The sequence below is a fragment of the Sciurus vulgaris genome, assembly GCF_902686455.1.
Source record: "Sciurus vulgaris genome assembly, chromosome: 5".
Classification (NCBI taxonomy): Eukaryota; Metazoa; Chordata; class Mammalia; order Rodentia; family Sciuridae; genus Sciurus; species Sciurus vulgaris.
This window is the reverse complement of record NC_136465.1, coordinates 46,849,998-46,868,176: the sequence shown is the minus strand read 5'-3', so window position 1 is coordinate 46,868,176 and position 18,179 is coordinate 46,849,998.

The window sequence follows — 18,179 nt, the reverse complement described above, 5'->3', positions numbered from 1 at the left end:
ATTATCTTGATTGTTACCATGGTTACCAAGTGCTTTAACCACTTGACCTCCATTTGCACAACATCACTCATCCCAGGCTGCTGGTAAGGGTAATTTGAGTTATCCTGATGCTACCACATGCCATGGAATTACCAGTAGCCCATTACCCCCAGCAAAGAGGCTATTTCTTTTCCTCTCAAATATATGAGCAGCTCAATCATGGAATTCTATTTTGATATGATTCTAAAACCTTGAGAGGTGAAAAACCCTGTTTCCTAGAGCTACTCAAAAGTCAATTACCGTATTAGTCAATGTCCCAGCTGAGAAAAAAAAAAAAAGAAAAGAAAGAAAGAAAAGAAAAGAAACACTTCCAGTGAGGAAAGTTTGATAAATGGATGTTTTATGAAGCTGTGGGCAGGGCAGAAAGAAACCATGAAACATGGGAGTACCCTGAAACCAGCAAATGTGAGAAAACTTTCACGACTTGGTCTAACATGGCAAGCTGGGGAAGCAGTTATCTAGGCCTTTGGTGGGTGGTTATAGGCCTTGAGAATACGCTCTGCATTATTAGGAGGAGGTAGCCATCTGACATTGACCTCTGCAGGAACGGAGTATACGAGATAAAAATCAAACCTCAGTTTCCCCTAAATTTTCCTTCTGCCCAGATTTTTTAATCAGCTGAACCAAACAGAAGACCAAGAATATGAGAGCAGAGAGACACACTCTGTAGGTGATCAGCATGCAATGACGCAGTAGGAAAATTCTAGAGGGCGGATTTGGCAAGGCCAACACAAAATAAATAGCATAGGTATCATCATCCAGGAAGAGACGATTTAAAGCTAATTCAGACATCTTGATGTTTTCTTCTAAACTCCTGTTGTAGTTTAGATCTGGAATATTCCCCCAAAGGACCATTGGTCAAAGGCTTCGTTTCCCAGCCTGTAGGAGGTGATAGAATATATAGGAGTTGGGGCCTAATGGGAGGTCTTCAGGTTACTGGGGGTTTGCCTTTGAAGGGAGCATAGTGGGACCCTATACTCTTCTTCCTCTTTTTCATTTTCTGGCTGCTTTGAAGTCACATAGTTCCTACCCTGATATGTTGATTCACCACAGGCCCCAAAGCAACCAAGCAGCCAATCTACCATGGACTGAAACTTCCAGAAGCTGTGAGCCAAAATAAAACTTTCTTCTTTGTGAAGTGATTTTCTCAGATATTTGTTATAGTGATGTAAGGTTGTCTAACATAGTCCCTAATGATTTCCTTCTTTTCCTGGACATGCTATTGTTGAATATTAGTTGTGAACTACATTCCTCAAGAAAATTAGTTATGTTTCCACCTGTAAATATGTTGGTTTTCCAAATCAGAAGACTGATGATTTTTGAAATTTAGGAATAAACATTTGCCTCTTTCTTACCATTTAAGATACTTAGAGGATGGCACTTCTAAAATAATACTAATATGCAGCACACATTTCTCCCTTAAAATAAATATTTCATTTTTCTTAACCTGAATATGTGAGGAAGTAAAAGGAAGCAGGTAATCTCATAGAAAGGTTATGGTGGCATTTTCTGTCCTGCAAATAGTTTTATATTCCTGAGATCAAATCTAGATTTTGCTTTTTCTTGGCTTTATTGATTTTTGCATAACTTAAAAATATTTCTCTGAGTCTGTTTCCCTGTCTTTAAAACTGGGACTATAATAGCTGACTTGAACAAAAATTGTTATTATTAGATGTAATGTAGATAATATTCCTGACACCATTTTTGGTATATTTTAGGTATTCAATAGCAAGGATTATTAATAGCACAAAGAAGAGAAATATGAGAAAATATTGATTTAGGTATCTTAAATGTGAATGAAGATAAGATTCATGAAGAAATTTAAAAATTAATTCTAAAATCATCTTAATATTTTTAGAAACCTAACATAATATATACATTTATTTATACACCTGAGATGTGATGGGAAATATGTAACCAGCAGCCATGGGTCCTTGCTCATACTCTTTCTTCTTCTTCTTCTTCTTTTTTTTTTTTTTTTGTTTTTCCTTTTTTAGTGGTAAAACTCTAGTCACAACCACATGCATTTTCTTGCCATGAAGGGATTTAAGTCCTTGTGAGCCAAACAACTGAGAAATGCATGTAGTCCAATATATTGGCTGCTTTGGGGCTTAACAAAGTGAATTGAAAACATCAATGATTAATGAGGAGTGAAGATAGGAGGCTGGGCTGCATGTATTACAAAGGAGGGAAACCATTAAATTAAAGCCATTTACATTTCAAATTTCAGCATCTCCCCAAATCAGCTTATATGCAAAGCTCCTTACACTAAAATAAGCTTAATTTCTGGTTGTAAGCAGTTCTGCTGAACACCATAAATTCCAGGCTTCGCGAGGATCCCTTGTTCAGTTCCAGATCAGTTTAGGAAAAACTGTAGTTATTTAAAAAAGAATTTTTCCTTGTGGTGCTGGGGATGGAACCCTGGGCTTTGCAAATACTGGACACATTACTTTGCCACTTAGCTCCACCTTCAGCCCCACATCTTTTGTGGGGGATTTGATCCTTCTAACTTATGAGAACAATTTTCTAATGCATTTTTTTTCCAACTAGTATATTTTTTCATCAATGCTCAAGAATGTTGAGGTGAAGGACTAGTTACTTAATGACTAAAACCCATTCCTTCAGTTTTTGATAACTATTTTTCCTATTTTAAAAAGGCATACATATAGTATTTGTTATTACTTTTAGACGATAAAACTTTTTTTTTTTACACCATGTACAAACAGAGAAACAACATGTATCCCATTTGTTTACAATAAAATAAAAAAAAAGATAAAACTTTTAAAAATCTAATTCGCTCAATACTGTTCACGCCTTCAGAAACTATAGGATATATTAATATTTTTAAAATGTGTGGGAAATGTCTCTTACTGATTTAGGTTAACCATCACCCTTTTTCCTTTCTTTGTGGTAACAGTTCTTAGATTTTTCTTCAGATATTTACCCCCTTTCCATATAGTGCTTGCAATGCTGTTGAAGCTAAAACTATCCAAGTCTGTCTTCCATAGTAGTTAGCATAGATCTTCAAGCTATTCATGGTTTCTTGTTAAATGATTGGCTCATGATCCCCTAAAAGTTGAGGGATATGAGCAGAGAATATGACTTTTAAAAAAATATAGACAGAAAAATGCATTCTTGATTTTCAATAAAATGTATTTAAGACAATTATTTCATCTGCTGGAATTGAGTGAGGAAGACTATAGCTTTAGAAGTTGGCTGGCAGTCATTCTGTGACTATCAGGGATTCCTAACTAAGAAGGAAGCAGACACAAGAGAAGACAAAGGAGAGAAATATAACAATTTGCAGTCTTTGAAGATATTCAAGTCCAAATGAATTGCTGACGACTTCTGGACATATTCCTATCTCAGGCATATATACTACAAATTGCCATTATGTTTTTGCTTGAGTATGTATAGACTTTTATTGTTTAGATGTATTGCTTGCAGTGGAGAAATTCTTACTAATAAAATATTTTCCCATTTTAGAACAACCTTTTTCTCTATTCAATCAACATTTTCATCCAGGAATGATGTGTCATTGCAACTGCTTAAAGCATCTTGCACTCGTTTTTATGTGCATGTGCAATTCAAATAGAAATTTTTTCCAGTTTCAGAGTTTTCAGAGCGAAACATCTGTTTGTTTTAGGTCTATGCTGGCATCTTGGTTAAAATTTCAACATGAACTTTAGCAGTATTTTTGTTACCTTATTGCTAGATAACTGACAAAAATAGGAGGAATGATTGATACATGTGTATATGTAGAATAATACTTAAATATTATTATAAAAGATAATGATGTATATGTATTTCAAAAGTTATTTAAATTGATTTATATTTCTTTGTAATTGGGAAAGATTAAGATTATGCAGATTTTGTATAGCATTACAAAATTTTTAACTTTATCATTTGTCATTAAATAATTAAATCTATAAAACACATCTACAATTTTAAATTTACTTTTAATTTATGCAATAATCAATTTTTTATATTACTTAGATTATGACATGGTTAAAAAAATAAAAATTATATTATATTGAGCAACATTTGGCATAGTGATTAAAATACGATTAACTTTTTTGTTATTATTTCATAGAAACACCTACTACTATCTGAGTCATATAATTTATATATCATAAATTCCTGTACTTCTCTAGGAAAAGACAGTCCAAAACTTCAAATGGGCCACAGAATTAATTTTCCAAGAAGTTCTAGCTCAAAAACAACCAAAAACCAAAAATGAAACACTTGTTTGGCTGAACTTTTTAACTTGACTTTCTCTCTTTCTCATTGTTTATTACTATTGTATATAAAAAACCAGATAAGGTCTAATATAGATATCCTCAATTAAGTGAAATATGGAATATTTTAAACTCACTACATTGCCTGGATCAAATAGCTTTAAGAATGTTTTGGTGAGTTTAGGATAATGAAACATGTGATCTTATACATTGTGGGCAAAGAATGTTCTTGAATTTTTATGTCCAAATAAACACTGTTGTTCTTGCATAATCCATGGTCATACTAGGGTTTACACTAGGAATGCTGTGGGCAGCACAGGTGTCAATGTATGAACCAGAATATGAACAGGGCTGGAGCTGCTTGATGGCAGCCATTAAGGCAGGTTTGCGGACTGGGATGCAGCTCAGTGGGAAAAAACTGGCATGCAAGAGGCCCCAGGTTTGATCCCCAAGACCACACACAGTCACACACACATAAAAAATAGTGCATTTGTGGACATATGTGTGATAATTGTTGATGATTTCCCAAGTTATATTTTGGAGAGAACAAAAGGCTTAGCACTGACTTTACTGTGGTTCATGAAGTCAGGAAACATTTTGTCCATACTCTCATTTATTACACCTAAAATATTTTCTAACCTTTGGAAAAATAAGATATAGGTATAAAAATATAAATGAGGCTTTTTGCTTTTTTTTTTTTTTTTTTTTTTTTTTTTTTTTTTGTGGTACCAGGGACTGAACCCAGGGGCACTTAAACCTAGAGGAACATCCCCACCCCTTATTTTGTTTTTCATTTTGAGACAGGGCCTAACTAAGTTGCTAAGGGGCTTGCTAAGTTGCTGAGGCTGGCCTTGAACTGGTGATCCTCCTGCTCAGCATCCCAAGTTGCTGGGATTACAGGCATGAACCATCATTCCCAGTATCTTTGTTTTTTTTTTGTATGTTGATGTTTTCATGTCTATTTTTTTAATTTGTTCTTTTTAGTTGTACATGACAGTATATTTTGATATATTTATATTTTGATAAATTTATTCATTTGTAACTTGGAATACATCTTATTCTAAATGATTAGATATCATGCAACCTTTTTTTATTTACTCTTTCTAATTGTGTTTTAATGAATTCCTTAGGATTTTTTAAAATATAAGATTATGTCATCTGCGAATAAAGATAGTCTTATTTCTTCATTTCCAATGTGAATTTCTTTCTTACAGATGCCCTTATAGTAGTGCATTATAGTTTTAGATAATATTGGAGTTCATTCTGATACAATCATACATGCATAAAATATAATATGCTCCATTCATTCACCAGTCCTTTATCTTTCCCTCCATTCTTCTCTCTCCTAGTTCTTCTTTACTCTGTGATCTCCCTTTTATTTTTATGGGATTTCCCCTCCACACTTTATTTTTTTCCTCTTATTTGTTCAGCTTTCACATATGACAGAAAAAATTCAATTCATAACATTTTGAGTCTGGCTTATTTCACTTAACCTGATGTTCTCCAATTCCATCCATTTACCAGTAAATGCCACATTTTCATTCTTTCTTATGGCTGAGTGAAAGTCCATTGTGTAAATATACCATATTTTCTTTACCATTCATTTTTTGAGAGGCACCTGGGCCAGTTCCATAACATGGCTATTGTGAATTGCACTGCTATAAACATTGGTATATATGTATCACTATAATATGTCGAGTTCAGTTTTTTAGGATAAAACCAAGAAATAAGGTAACTGGGTCATATGGTGGTTCCATTCCTAGTCTTTTGTGGAATCTCCACACTGTTTTCCAAAGCTGTTGTAATAATTTGCAGTCCTACCAAAAAGGTATGTGTGTACATTTTCCCCCACATCCTTGCCAGCATTTACAATTATTTGTATTCTTGATTATTGCCATTCTAACTGGAGAAAGATGAATTCTCAATGTAGTTTTGATTTGCATTTCTCTGATTTCCAGGAATATTGAACATTTTTTATGTATTTGTTGTCTATTTGTATTCATTCTTTTGAGAAATGTCTGTTTAGCTCTTTCACCCATTTATTGATTGATTCATTTGTTTTTGGAGGTGTTTTTTTGAGTTCTTTATATATTCTGGACAGTAATCCCTATCTGAGGAACAGTTGGCTAAGATTTTCTCCTATTATGTAGGCTCTCTTTTCCTGCTCTTAATTGTTTTGCTGTAGAGAGTCTTTCAAATTTGATACTTGGTTTCAATTGATTGAATCTTGGTTTTGTTTCTTATGCTTTATGTTTTTTTTTTTTTTTTTTTTTTAAGTAGGTTCCTGGGCCAATATACGGGAGTGTTGAACTTGTTTTCTTTTAGCACTTGCAAAGTTTCTGATTTAATTACTAAATCTTCTATCCCCTTTTAAGTTGACCTTTGTGTAGAGTGAAAAATAGATATTTAGTTTCATTACTCTACATGTGAATATCCAGTTTTCCCAATACCATTTGTTAAAAATGCTATCTGTTCTCCAACATATGTTTTTGGCACCTTTGTCAAGTAACAGATGACGATAACTATGTGGGTTTGTCTCTGTGCCTTCTCTTCTTCATTGGTATTCATTCCTTTATTACAATAGTTCTGTAGTATAATTTCAGATCAGGTGTTGTGATGCCCCAAAATTACTCCTCTTGCTCTGGATTACTGTGTTATTCTGGGTCTTTTATTCATCCAAGTGAAATCTAGTGCTGTTTATTGTAGTTCTGTGAAGAACAACATTGGTATTTTGATTGGAATTGTATTGAATCGTTAGAATAGTTTTGGTAGGATGACCATTTTGACAATATTAATTATGCTTATCCAAGAACATGAGAGAGGATTTTTCATCTACTAAGGTCTTCTTCAATTTCTTTTTACAGTGTTCTATAGTTTTCATTGTAGAGGTCTTTCACCTCCTTGGTTAGATTTATCCCCAAGTATATATATATATATATTGAATAACTTTCACAATTTCTTCCTGAGCAGATTCATTATTGAAATATGGAAAAGCAAATGATTTATGTATGCTGATCTCAGATCCTGCTACTTTGCTCAATTTGTTTATCAGCTCTAAAATGCTTCTGATATTTGGTGGGTCTTATAGATATATGATCAAGTCATCAGCAAACAATAATTTGACTTCTTCTTTTCCTATTTGTATGTCTTTAATTTCCTTTTCTTGCCTGATTGGTCTGGCTAGAGTTTCAAGCAGAATAGGAGTGGTGAGAGTGGACATCCTTGTCTTCTTCCTGATTTTTGAGGAAATGCTTTTTCTCCATTCAGTACATTAGCTTTGGGTTTGTTGTACATAGTTTTTTTCTCCATTCAGTATGATATTGGCTTTGGGTTTGTTGTACATGTCAAAGTAAATTCCTTCTATTCCTAGTTTCTCTAGCATTTTTAACATGAATGGGTGTTGGATTTTGTTGAATGCTTTTCTGTATCTATTGAGACGATCATGTGATTCTTATGTACATTTGTTAATTCACAAATGTTGTACCAACCTCATATCCTAGAATAAAACCCACTTGATCATGGTGTACTATCTTCTTGATATGTTTTTGAATATAATTTGCCAATATTTTGTTAAGAATTTTTTTGTGTGTTAATCTTATACCCAGCAAAACTTACCTTCTAATTTGACGATGAAATAAAATCCTTCCATGATAAACAAAAGCTAAAAGAATTTACAAAAAGAAAGCCAGCATTACAGAACATTCTCAGCAAAATATTCCATGAGGAAGAGATGAAAAACAAAGAAGCAAATCAGCAAAGGGAGGAATTATCCTAAAGGAATTGTCAAATAAAGGAGGAAACAAGTTGTGTCAAACAAATAAATAAATAAAATTTAAAAAATGAACCAAATGACCGGGAAACCAAATCATATCTCTATAATAACCCTGAATGTTAATGGCCTGAATTCATCAATCAAAAGACATAGACTGGCAGATTGGATTAAAAAGAAAGATCCAACAATATGTTGCCTGCAAGAGACTCACCTCATAGAAAAAGATACCCATAGACTAAAGGTGAAAGGATGGGGAAAAACATACCATGCACATGGACTCAGCAAAAAAGCTGGAGTATCCATCCTCATTTCCAATAATGTGGACTTCAAGCCAAAGTTAGTCAGAAGGGATAAAGAAGGTCATTTCATACTGCTTAAGGGAAGCATAAATCAGCAAGATATAACAATCATAAACATCTATGCCCCAAACAGTGGCTCATCCATGTATGTCAAACAAATCCTTCTCAATTTCAGAAACCAAACAGACCATAACACAATAATACTAGGTGATTTTAGCACGCCTCTCTCACCACTGGACAGATCTTCCAGACAAAAATTGAACAAAGAAACCATAGATCTCAATAACACAATCAATGTGTCTATCTTCATAAAGGATATTAATCTGAGGTTTTCTTTTCCTGATGTGTCTTTGTTTGGTTTTGATATCAGTGTAACACTAGTTTCACAGATTGAATTCTGAAATGTTGCCTCATTTTCTATTTCATTGAATAATTTGAGGAGAAGGGCATGAATTCCTTTTTAAAGATGAGAATCTATCTGGTCCTGTGCTTTGCTCTATTGGAAGGCTTTTATTGTTGCTTCAATGTCATTTCTTGATATTGGTCTGTTTAGGTTTGCTGTGTCTTCATGATTTAATTTGGATAGGTTATATGTGTCTAGAAATTTGTAAATAGTGTCTAGATTTTCCAATCTGTAGGAGTATAAATTTTCAAAGTAGTTTCTCATGATCCTCTGGATTTCAGAGCTGTCTGATAACTTTTTCATCTGTAATTTCATTAATTGGCATCTTCTCTTTCCTTATTTTACTTAGTTTGTTTAAGGATTACTCATTCTTGTTTGGTTTTTCAAAGAACCAATATTTTGTAGCATTAAGTTTTTTGAAAGGTCAATTTCCTTGAATTTGGTTATGAGTTTAATAATTTCCTGTCTTTAACCAATTTTAGAATTAGTTTGTTCTTTTTCTAGGATCTTGAGGTGTAACATTAGATTATTTATTTTGTATTTTTCTATTTTTTTAATGAAGGAGCTCAATACTATAAACTTTGCTCTTAGAACTGGCTTCATACTGTCCCAGAAATTTTGATATGTTGTAACTCTATTCTCATTTGTATCTAAGAATTTCTGGATTTTTTTCCTCTGATTTCTTCTATTTTCCATTTTAAAGTGTATTAATCTCAAGTTATTACAGTGATTTCTAATTTTATTCCATTATGATTTGACAGGACTCAAGGAAATATCTCTTTTTTTTTTTTTAATTTGCTAAGACTCCCTTTGTGTCCTCAAGTATAATCTATTTTAAAGAAAGTTCTATGTGCTGCTAAAAAGAAAATGAATTCAACCATCAATGATTAAATTATCCATAGATGTTTGTTAGGTTAATTTGATTAGTAGTATTTTCTAGTTCTGAAGAGTCTTAGTTTATGTCTGGATAATCTATCTGAAGGTGAAAGAGATGTGTTGAAGCATCCCATATTATTGTATCACCCCACCCAGTATTATTGTAGTGTGGTCTATTTGATTCCTTATATTGAGAAGAGTTTATGTTTGTAGGTACACCGGTATTTGGAGCATAAAATTTACAATAATTTTATTTTGCTATTGCATGATTAACTAATATGGAGTGACCTTCTTTATCTCTTCTTATTAATTTTGACTGGAAGTCTACTTTGTTGTATGAGATGAGAGCAGCTAATGCTACTTTCTTTGTTTCCATTTACATGGTATATATTTTTTCATCCTTTCAACCTCCACTTATGTATGTGTTTTTCTGTTAAGTCAATCTTTTTAAACAACATGTTATTGGATATTGTTTTTCAATCAATTCTTTCAGTCTGTGTCTTTTGTGTGGATAGTTTAGAGCACTTATATTCAGTGTTAATTATAAAGAGATGATTTTTATTTCATGCCATTTTGATTTATTTGTAATGCTTACTTCAGACTTGATTATCCATTGACTATTTTTCTAGTGAGATTCATCCCTATGTTGGCTCTGATTTTTATTTTTCATTTTTTATGCATGGATTATTTCATTAACTATGTTTTGCACTGCGAGCTTAAAGGTTATGAATTCTTTTAGTTACTTGTTACCATGAAAGGTTTTTAATTTAATCTTCAATTCTAAATGATAAATTTTGCTAGCTATATTAATCTTGGTTGCCTCTTGTTTTCTTTCAGGGCTTTTTATCCATTATTTCAGACCTTCCTGGCTTTTAGAGTCTAGGTTGAGAAATCAGTTGAAATCCTAATTGGTTTGTGTCTAAATGTGATCTGCCATTTTTGTGGCTTTGAAAATTCTATCCTTGTTCTGTATATTAGTGATTTTTTTTTTATTTTAATGTATCTTGGCAGGATCTTTTTTGGTCTTGCCCATTTAGGGTTCTGAATGCATCTTATATTTGGATTCTATCTCATTTCTAAGCTTTGGGAAAGTTTCTGATATCATTTCATTGAAAAGTTTGCACATTTACTTAATTTGATTTTAAGCGCCTTCATCTCTGAAAATGACTTTTTAGAACTAATCTCTTAGTAGTATCCCCAATTTTTTTATTAATCTGTTTATCCAATATTTCCTAATTATTCTGGTCATAGTTTCTTTACATCTTTATGTGTTTTGCCTTCAAGGTCTGAGAATTTATCTTGTATGTGTCCTAATCTGTTGGTAATGCTTTCAATGAATTTTTAATTTGATTTATCGAGTTCTGTATAGTTTTTTTCTTCTTTTTTTCTTTTTTTTTTTTTTTAAGGTGGAAGTGGTACTAGGAATGGAGCCCAGGGCCTCACACATACTACACAAGTGCTCTTACAGCTGAACTACACTTCTGGGCTTCTGCATGTTTCTTTTTCAGAATCTCTCTTTATTTAATTGATCTTTAACTTCCTGTATTTTCTCTAAGTTTCATGCCTTACCTTATATTTTAGGTCACCAAACATTTAAAATATGAACTTTTAAAATTCTTTCTCTAACATTTGCTCCACTGTTGTTGTCAGTGAGCTTAGTTGTTGAAGCATTGTGAGCTATTTGAGGTGGTTTGTCAGAAAATAACACCCATCTAATTTTAGCGTCATGGTTCAATGATTGATCCTCATTCAATGTGTGGCAAGTAATCTTTCAATTGAACCTGAATATTTAAAGTTTATAAGACTTTGGGATTTTTTTTTTAATTTTTTATTTGTTTTAATTAGTTATACATGACAGTAGAATGCACTTTGATATATCGTATATAATGGAGTATAATTTCTCATTCTTCTGGTTATACATAATGTAGAATCCCCCTGGTTGTGGAGTTAGACATATATACACAGGGTAATAATGGCTGATTCATTCTACTATCATTCCTATCCCCATACCCCCTCCCCTATCTTCAATCCTTCTATATAAAGTAACTATATTCTTCCCAGGCCACCCCCACTGTGAATTAGTATCCACATATCAGAGAAAACATTTGAATTCTGTTTTCTTTTCTGATTTGACTTATTTCACTTAGTATGATTTTCTCGAGCTCCATTCATTTACAGGCAAATACCATAATTTCATTCTTCTTTAAAGCTGAGTAATATTCCATTTTATATGTATATATATGTGTGTGTGTGTGTGTGTGTATTTATATATATATATATTAGTTTATGTGTCACTTTTTTTTAGTTTTCTTTTATTATTTATTTATTTTAATTAAAAATCATAAATTTACAGAGGGCAATATTGTTTGATTCATTCTGTTATTTTTTTCCCTTCCCCCCACCTCTCCCACCCCTCTTTTCCCTCTATACAGTCCTTCCTTCCTCCATTCTTACCACCCTCCTTATACCTAACCCTAAACCTAACCCTAACGCTAACCCCTCAAACCCCCCCTTATATGTCCTCATCAGCTTATCAGCAAGATCATTTGTCCTTTACTTTTTTGAGATTGGCTTATCTCACTTAGCATGATATTCTCCAATTTCATCCATTTGCCTGCAAATGCCATAATTTTATCATTCCTCATGGCAGAGTAATATTCCATTGTATATATATGCCACAGTTTCTTTATCCATTCATCAACTGAAGAGCATCTAGGTTGGTTCCACAATCTGGCTATAGTGAATTGAGCAGGTATGAACATTGGTGTGGCTGTATCTCTGTAGTATGCTGATTTTAAGTCCTTTGGGTATAGGCCAAGGAGTGGGATAGCTGGGTCAAATGGTGGTTCCATTCCAAGGTTTCTGAGGAATCTCCATACTGCTTTCCAGAGTGGCTGCATTAATTGGCAACCCCACCAGCAATGTATGAGTGTACCTTTTACCCCACATCCTCGCCATCACCTGTTGTTGCTTGTGTTCCTGATAATCACCATTCTAATTGGGGTGAGATGGAATCATAGGGTAGTTTTGATTTGCATTTCTCTTATTACTAGAGATGTTGAACATTTTTTCATATATCTGTTGATTACTTGTACATCTTCTTCTGTGAAGTGTCTGTTCATTTCCTTAGCCCATTTGTTGATTGGATTATTTGTATTCTTGGTGTAGAGTTTTTTGAGTTCTTTATATATTCTGGAAATTAGCGTTCTATCTGAAGTATGAGTGGCAAAGATATTCTCCCACTCTGTAGGCTCTCTGTTCACATTACTGATAGTTTCCTTTGCTGAGAGAAAGCTTTTTAGTTTGAATCTATCCCAGTGGTTGATTCTAGCTTTTATTTCTTGTGCTATGGGAGTCCTGTTAAGGAAGTCTGATCCTAAGCCAACAAGTTGAAGGTTTGGACCTACTTTTTCTTCTATAAGATGCAGGGTCTCTGGTCTGATTCTGAGGTCCTTGATCCATTTTGAGTTGAGTTTTGTGCAGGGTGAGAGATAGGGATTTAGTTTCATTCTATTTCATATGGATTTCTAATTTTTCCAGCACCATTTGTTGAAGAGGCTATCTTTTCTCCATTGCACATTTTTGGCAGCTTTGTCTAGTATGAGAAAATTGTATTTATTTGGGTTTGTGTCCATGTCCTCTATTCTGTACCATTGATCTACCTGTCTATTTTGGTACCAATGCCATGCCATTTTTGTTACTATTGCTTTGTAATAGAGTTGAAGATCTGGTATTGTGATACCCCCTGCTTCGCTCTTTCTACTGAGGATTGTTTTAGCTATTCTGGGTTTCTTATTCTTCCAGATGAATTTCACGATTGCTTGCTCTATTTCTGTGAGGTATGTCATTGGGATTTTAATTGGAATTGCATTGAATCTGTATAGCACTTTTGGTAGTATGGCCATTTTGACAACATTAGTTCAGTCTATCCAAGAACATGGGAGATCATTCCATCTTCTAAGGGTTTCTTTAATTTCCTTCTTTAGTGTTCTGAAGTTCTCATTGTAGAGGTCTTTCACCTCTTTTGTGAGATTGATTCCCAAGTATTTTATTTTTTTTCAATGTTATTGTGAATGGGGTAGTTTTCCTAATTTCTCTTTCTGAAGATTCATCACTTATGTATAAAAATGTATTGGATTTATGAGTATTGATCTTGTAACCTGCTACTTTACTGAATTCACTTATGAGTTCTAAGAGTTTTCTGGTGGAATTTCCAGGTTCCTCTAAATATATAATTATGTCATCAGTGAACAGGGATAGTTTGAGTTCCTCTTTTCCAATTCGTTTCCCTTTAATTTCTTTGGTTTGTCTAATTGCTCTGGCTAGAGTCTCAAGAACGATGTTGAATAGAAGTGGTGAAAGAGTGCATCCCTGCCTTGTTCCAGTTTTTAGGGGGAATGCTTTCAGTTTGTCACCATTTAGAATGATATTGGCCATGGGCTTAGCATAGATGGCCTTTACAATGTTAAGTAATGTTCCCACTACCCCAATTTTCTCTAGTGTTTTGAGCATGAAGGGATGCTGTATTTTATTGAATGCTTTTTCTGCATCTATTGAAATAATCATGTGATTGTTACCTTTTAGTCTGTTGATATGGTGAATGACATTTATTGATTTCCTGATGTTGAACCATCCTCCCATCCCTGAGATAAAACCCACTTGATCCTGGTGCACTATCTTTTTAATATATTTTTGTATGTGATTTGCTGAAATTTTCTTGAGAATTTTTGCATCAATGTTCATTAAGGTTATTGGTCTGAAATTTTCTTTTCTTGATGTGGCTCTATCTGGTTTAGGTATCAGGGTGATATTGGCTTCATAGAATGAGTTTGGGAGGGTTTCCTCCTCTTCTATTTTATGGAATACTTTGAGAAGTATTGGAATGAGCTCTTCTTTAAAGGTTTTGTAGAACTTGGCTGAGAACCCATCTGGTCCCAGACTTTTCTTTGTTGGTAGGCTTTTGATGATCTCTTCTATTTCATTGATTGAAATTGATTTATTTAAGTTGCGTATGTCCTCCTCGTTCAGTTTAGGTAATTCATATGTCTCTAGAAACTTGTTGATGTCTTCAAGGTTTTCTGTTTTGTTGGAGTATAGATAATCAAAAGAGCTTCTAATTATGTTTTGTATTTCATTCGTGTCTGTTGTGATATTTCCTTGTTCATTCTGAATTTTAGTAATTAGAGTTTTCTCCCTTTTCTCTTTGTTAGTGTGGATAAGGTTTTATCAATTTTCTTTATTTTTTCAAAGAACCAACTATTTATTTTGTTAATTTTTCCGATTGTTTCTTTTGTTTCAATTTTGTTGATTTGAGTTCTGATTTTAACTATTTCCTGTCTTCTACTACTTTTGGTTTTGGTCTGCTCTTCTTTTTCTACGGCTTTGAGCTGTAGTGTCAAGTCGTGTATTTGTTGATTTCTACTTCTTTTGTTGAATGTGCCCCATGAAATAAATCTTCCTCTAAGTACTGCTTTCATAGTGTCTCAGAGATTTTGATATGATGTGTCTTTGTTCTCGTTTACTTCTAAGAATTTTTTTATTTCTCTCCTGATATCTTCTGTTATCCATTCATCATATAATAGTGTATTATTTAATCTCCAGGTATTGGAGAAGTTTCTGTTTTTTATTCTGTCATTTATTTCTAATTTCAGTCCATTATGATCTGATAGAGTACAAAGTAGTATCTCTATCTTCTTGTATTTGCTAACAGTAGCTTTGTGGCATAAGAAACAGTCTATTTTAGAGAAGTATCCATGTGCTGCTGAGAAGAAAGTGTATTCGTTGTTTGTTGGATGGTATATTCTATATAAGTCGGTTAAGTCTAAATTGTTGTGTTATTGAGATCTATGGTTTCTTTATTCAATTTTTGTTTGTAGGATCTATCCAGTGGTGAGAGAGGTGTGTTAAAATTGCCTAGTATTATTGTGTTGTGGTCTATTTGATTTCTGGAATTGAGAAGGATTTGTTTGACATACATGGATGAGCCAATGTTGGGGGCATAGATATTTATGATTGTTATATCTTGCTGATTTATGCTTCCCTTAAGCAGTATGTAATGACCCTCTTTATCCCTTCTGACTAGTTTTGGCTTGAAGTCCACATTATCTGAAATGAGGATGGATACTCCAGCTTTTTTGCTGTGTCCTTGTGCATGGTATGTTTTTTCCCATCCTTTCACCTTTAGTCTATGGGTATCTCTTTCTATGAGATGAGTCTCTTGCAGGCAGAATATTGTTGGATTTTTCTTTTTAATCCATTCTGCCAGTCTATGTCTTTTGATTGATGAGTTCAGGCCTTTAACATTCAGGGTTATTATTGTGATATGATTTGTATTCCCACTCATTTGACTCATTTTTGTTTTTTGACATGATTTGGTTTCTCCTTTATTTTGCTCTTTCTTCCTTTAGGCTAGTTCCTCCCGCTGCTGATTTGCATCGTTGTTTTTCATCTCTTCCTCATGGAATATTTTGCTGAGAATGTTCTGCAATGCTGGCTTTCTTTTTTTTAAATTCCTTTAACTTTTGTTTATCATGGAAGGATTTTATTTCATCGTCAAATCTGAAAGTAAGTTTTGCTGGGTATAAGATTCTTGGTTGGCATCCGTTGTCTTTCAGGGCTTGGTTAATGTTGTTCCAGGCCCTTCTAGCTATTAGGGTCTGGGTTGAAAAATCTGCTGATATTCTTATTGGTTTCCCCCTGAATGTAATTTGAATTTTTTCTCTTGTGGCCTTTAAAATCTGTCTTTATTTTGTATGTTAGGTATTTTCATAATAATGTGCCTTGGTGTGGGTCTGTTGTAATTTTGTATATTTGGAGTCCTATAAGCCTCTTGTATTTGGTTTTCCATTTCATTCTTCAGATTTGGGAAATTTTCTGATATTATTTCACTGAATAGATTGTTCATTCCTTTGGTTTGTTTCTCTAAGCCTTTCTCAATCCCAATAATTCTTAAATTTCATGATATCCCATAATTCTTGTAGATTCTGTTCATGATTTCTTACCATCTTTTCTTTTTGGTCAACTTTGTTTTCAAGATTAAATATTTTGTCTTCAATATCTGAGGTTCTGTCTTCCAGGTATTCTATCCTATTGATTATGCTTTCTATGGAGTTTTTAACTTGGTTTATTGTTTCCTTCATTTCAAGGATTTCTGTTTGTTTTTTTTTTTTCAATATCTCTAACTCCTTATTGAAATGATATCTTGCTTCCCATATTTGCTCCTTTAACTGTTGATTGGTGCGATCATTTAATGCCTGCATTTGCTCTTCATCTCCTCCTTCAATGCCTGCATTTGCTCTTTCATCTCCTCATTTGCTTCCCTGATTTTTTAAAGTATGTACGTTCTGAACTCCCTTTCTGACATTTCTTCTGCTGTGCTGTCATTGGGTTTTATTGATATAGTATCTAGGTTTGTTTGGGACATTTTCTTCCCTTGTTTTCTCATATTGGTCAGATGTCAGTGGTACTTTGTGATATTGCAGAATTCTTCTATTGGCTTATAGTGTTCCTGTAGATTTTCAGTGTATTTCCTTCCTGCCTTCAGTAGCCTGAAGTCTTGGAATAACTTGATAATGCAGTGCTTCCAAGGAAAGCTGCCCCTAGCCCGCTACTGGTTCCAGGACTTGGAGCTCTCTCTGTGTGGAAAGGCTCTCACTCGGGGGCCTGCTCCAAGAAGCTAGCCTGGAAAGGCACTTCCCACCGGAGGGAGAGGGCTGCTTGGGGAAGTCCCTGGCTGCCCTGTCCTTGTGCCTGAAGCAACCTGCGGGCAGGAACTCGCTGTGCTGGCTCAGTGAGAACCAAAGCTTGGTTCTGTGCAGAAAGGTTCTCACTGGATGGTCTGCTCCAAGGAGAAGCTAGCATGGAAAGGCGCTTCCCGCTGGAGGGGGCTGAGCTGCTTGGGGAAGTCCCTGGCTGCCCTGTCCTGGTCCCTGAAGCAACCTGCGGGCAGGAACTCGCTGTGCTGGTTCAGGGACTTGAAGCTTGGTTCTGTGCAGAAAGACTATCACTGGGGGGCTTGCTCCGAGATGCTGGAGAATCTGGCCCTGTGGGAGGAGCCCACCATTGGAGTGCACAGGGCTGCCTGCGGAAGACTCTAGCTGCCCTGCCCTACTCTAATAAACCACCTGAATCCGGGCCTGCCGCCGGGGCAGAGCTTCACTTTGTGGGGGAGACTCACCCCGTGGCTCTATTCTAGTCTGAGTCTCTCAATGCCTCCCCATCTTGAATCCTGGGTTCTGGAGTGACTGGAGATGCAGTCACCCTCTAGTCTGCCTTCTTGGGTTGCCCCGTGGAAAAAGCTGTCACTTTTTTTTAACCCATCTGTTGAAGGACACCTAGGTTGGTTTCTTAGTTAGCTATTGTGAGTTGAGCTAATTAATATAAACATTGATGTGGCTGCATTAATTTAATATGCTGATTTTAAGTCCTTTTGGGTATAAACCAAGAAGTGGGATAGCTGTGTCAAATGGTGGTTCCATTCCAAGTTTTCTAAGGAATCTCCATACTGCTTTCCATAATGGTTGCACAAATTTACATTGCCACCAGCAATATAT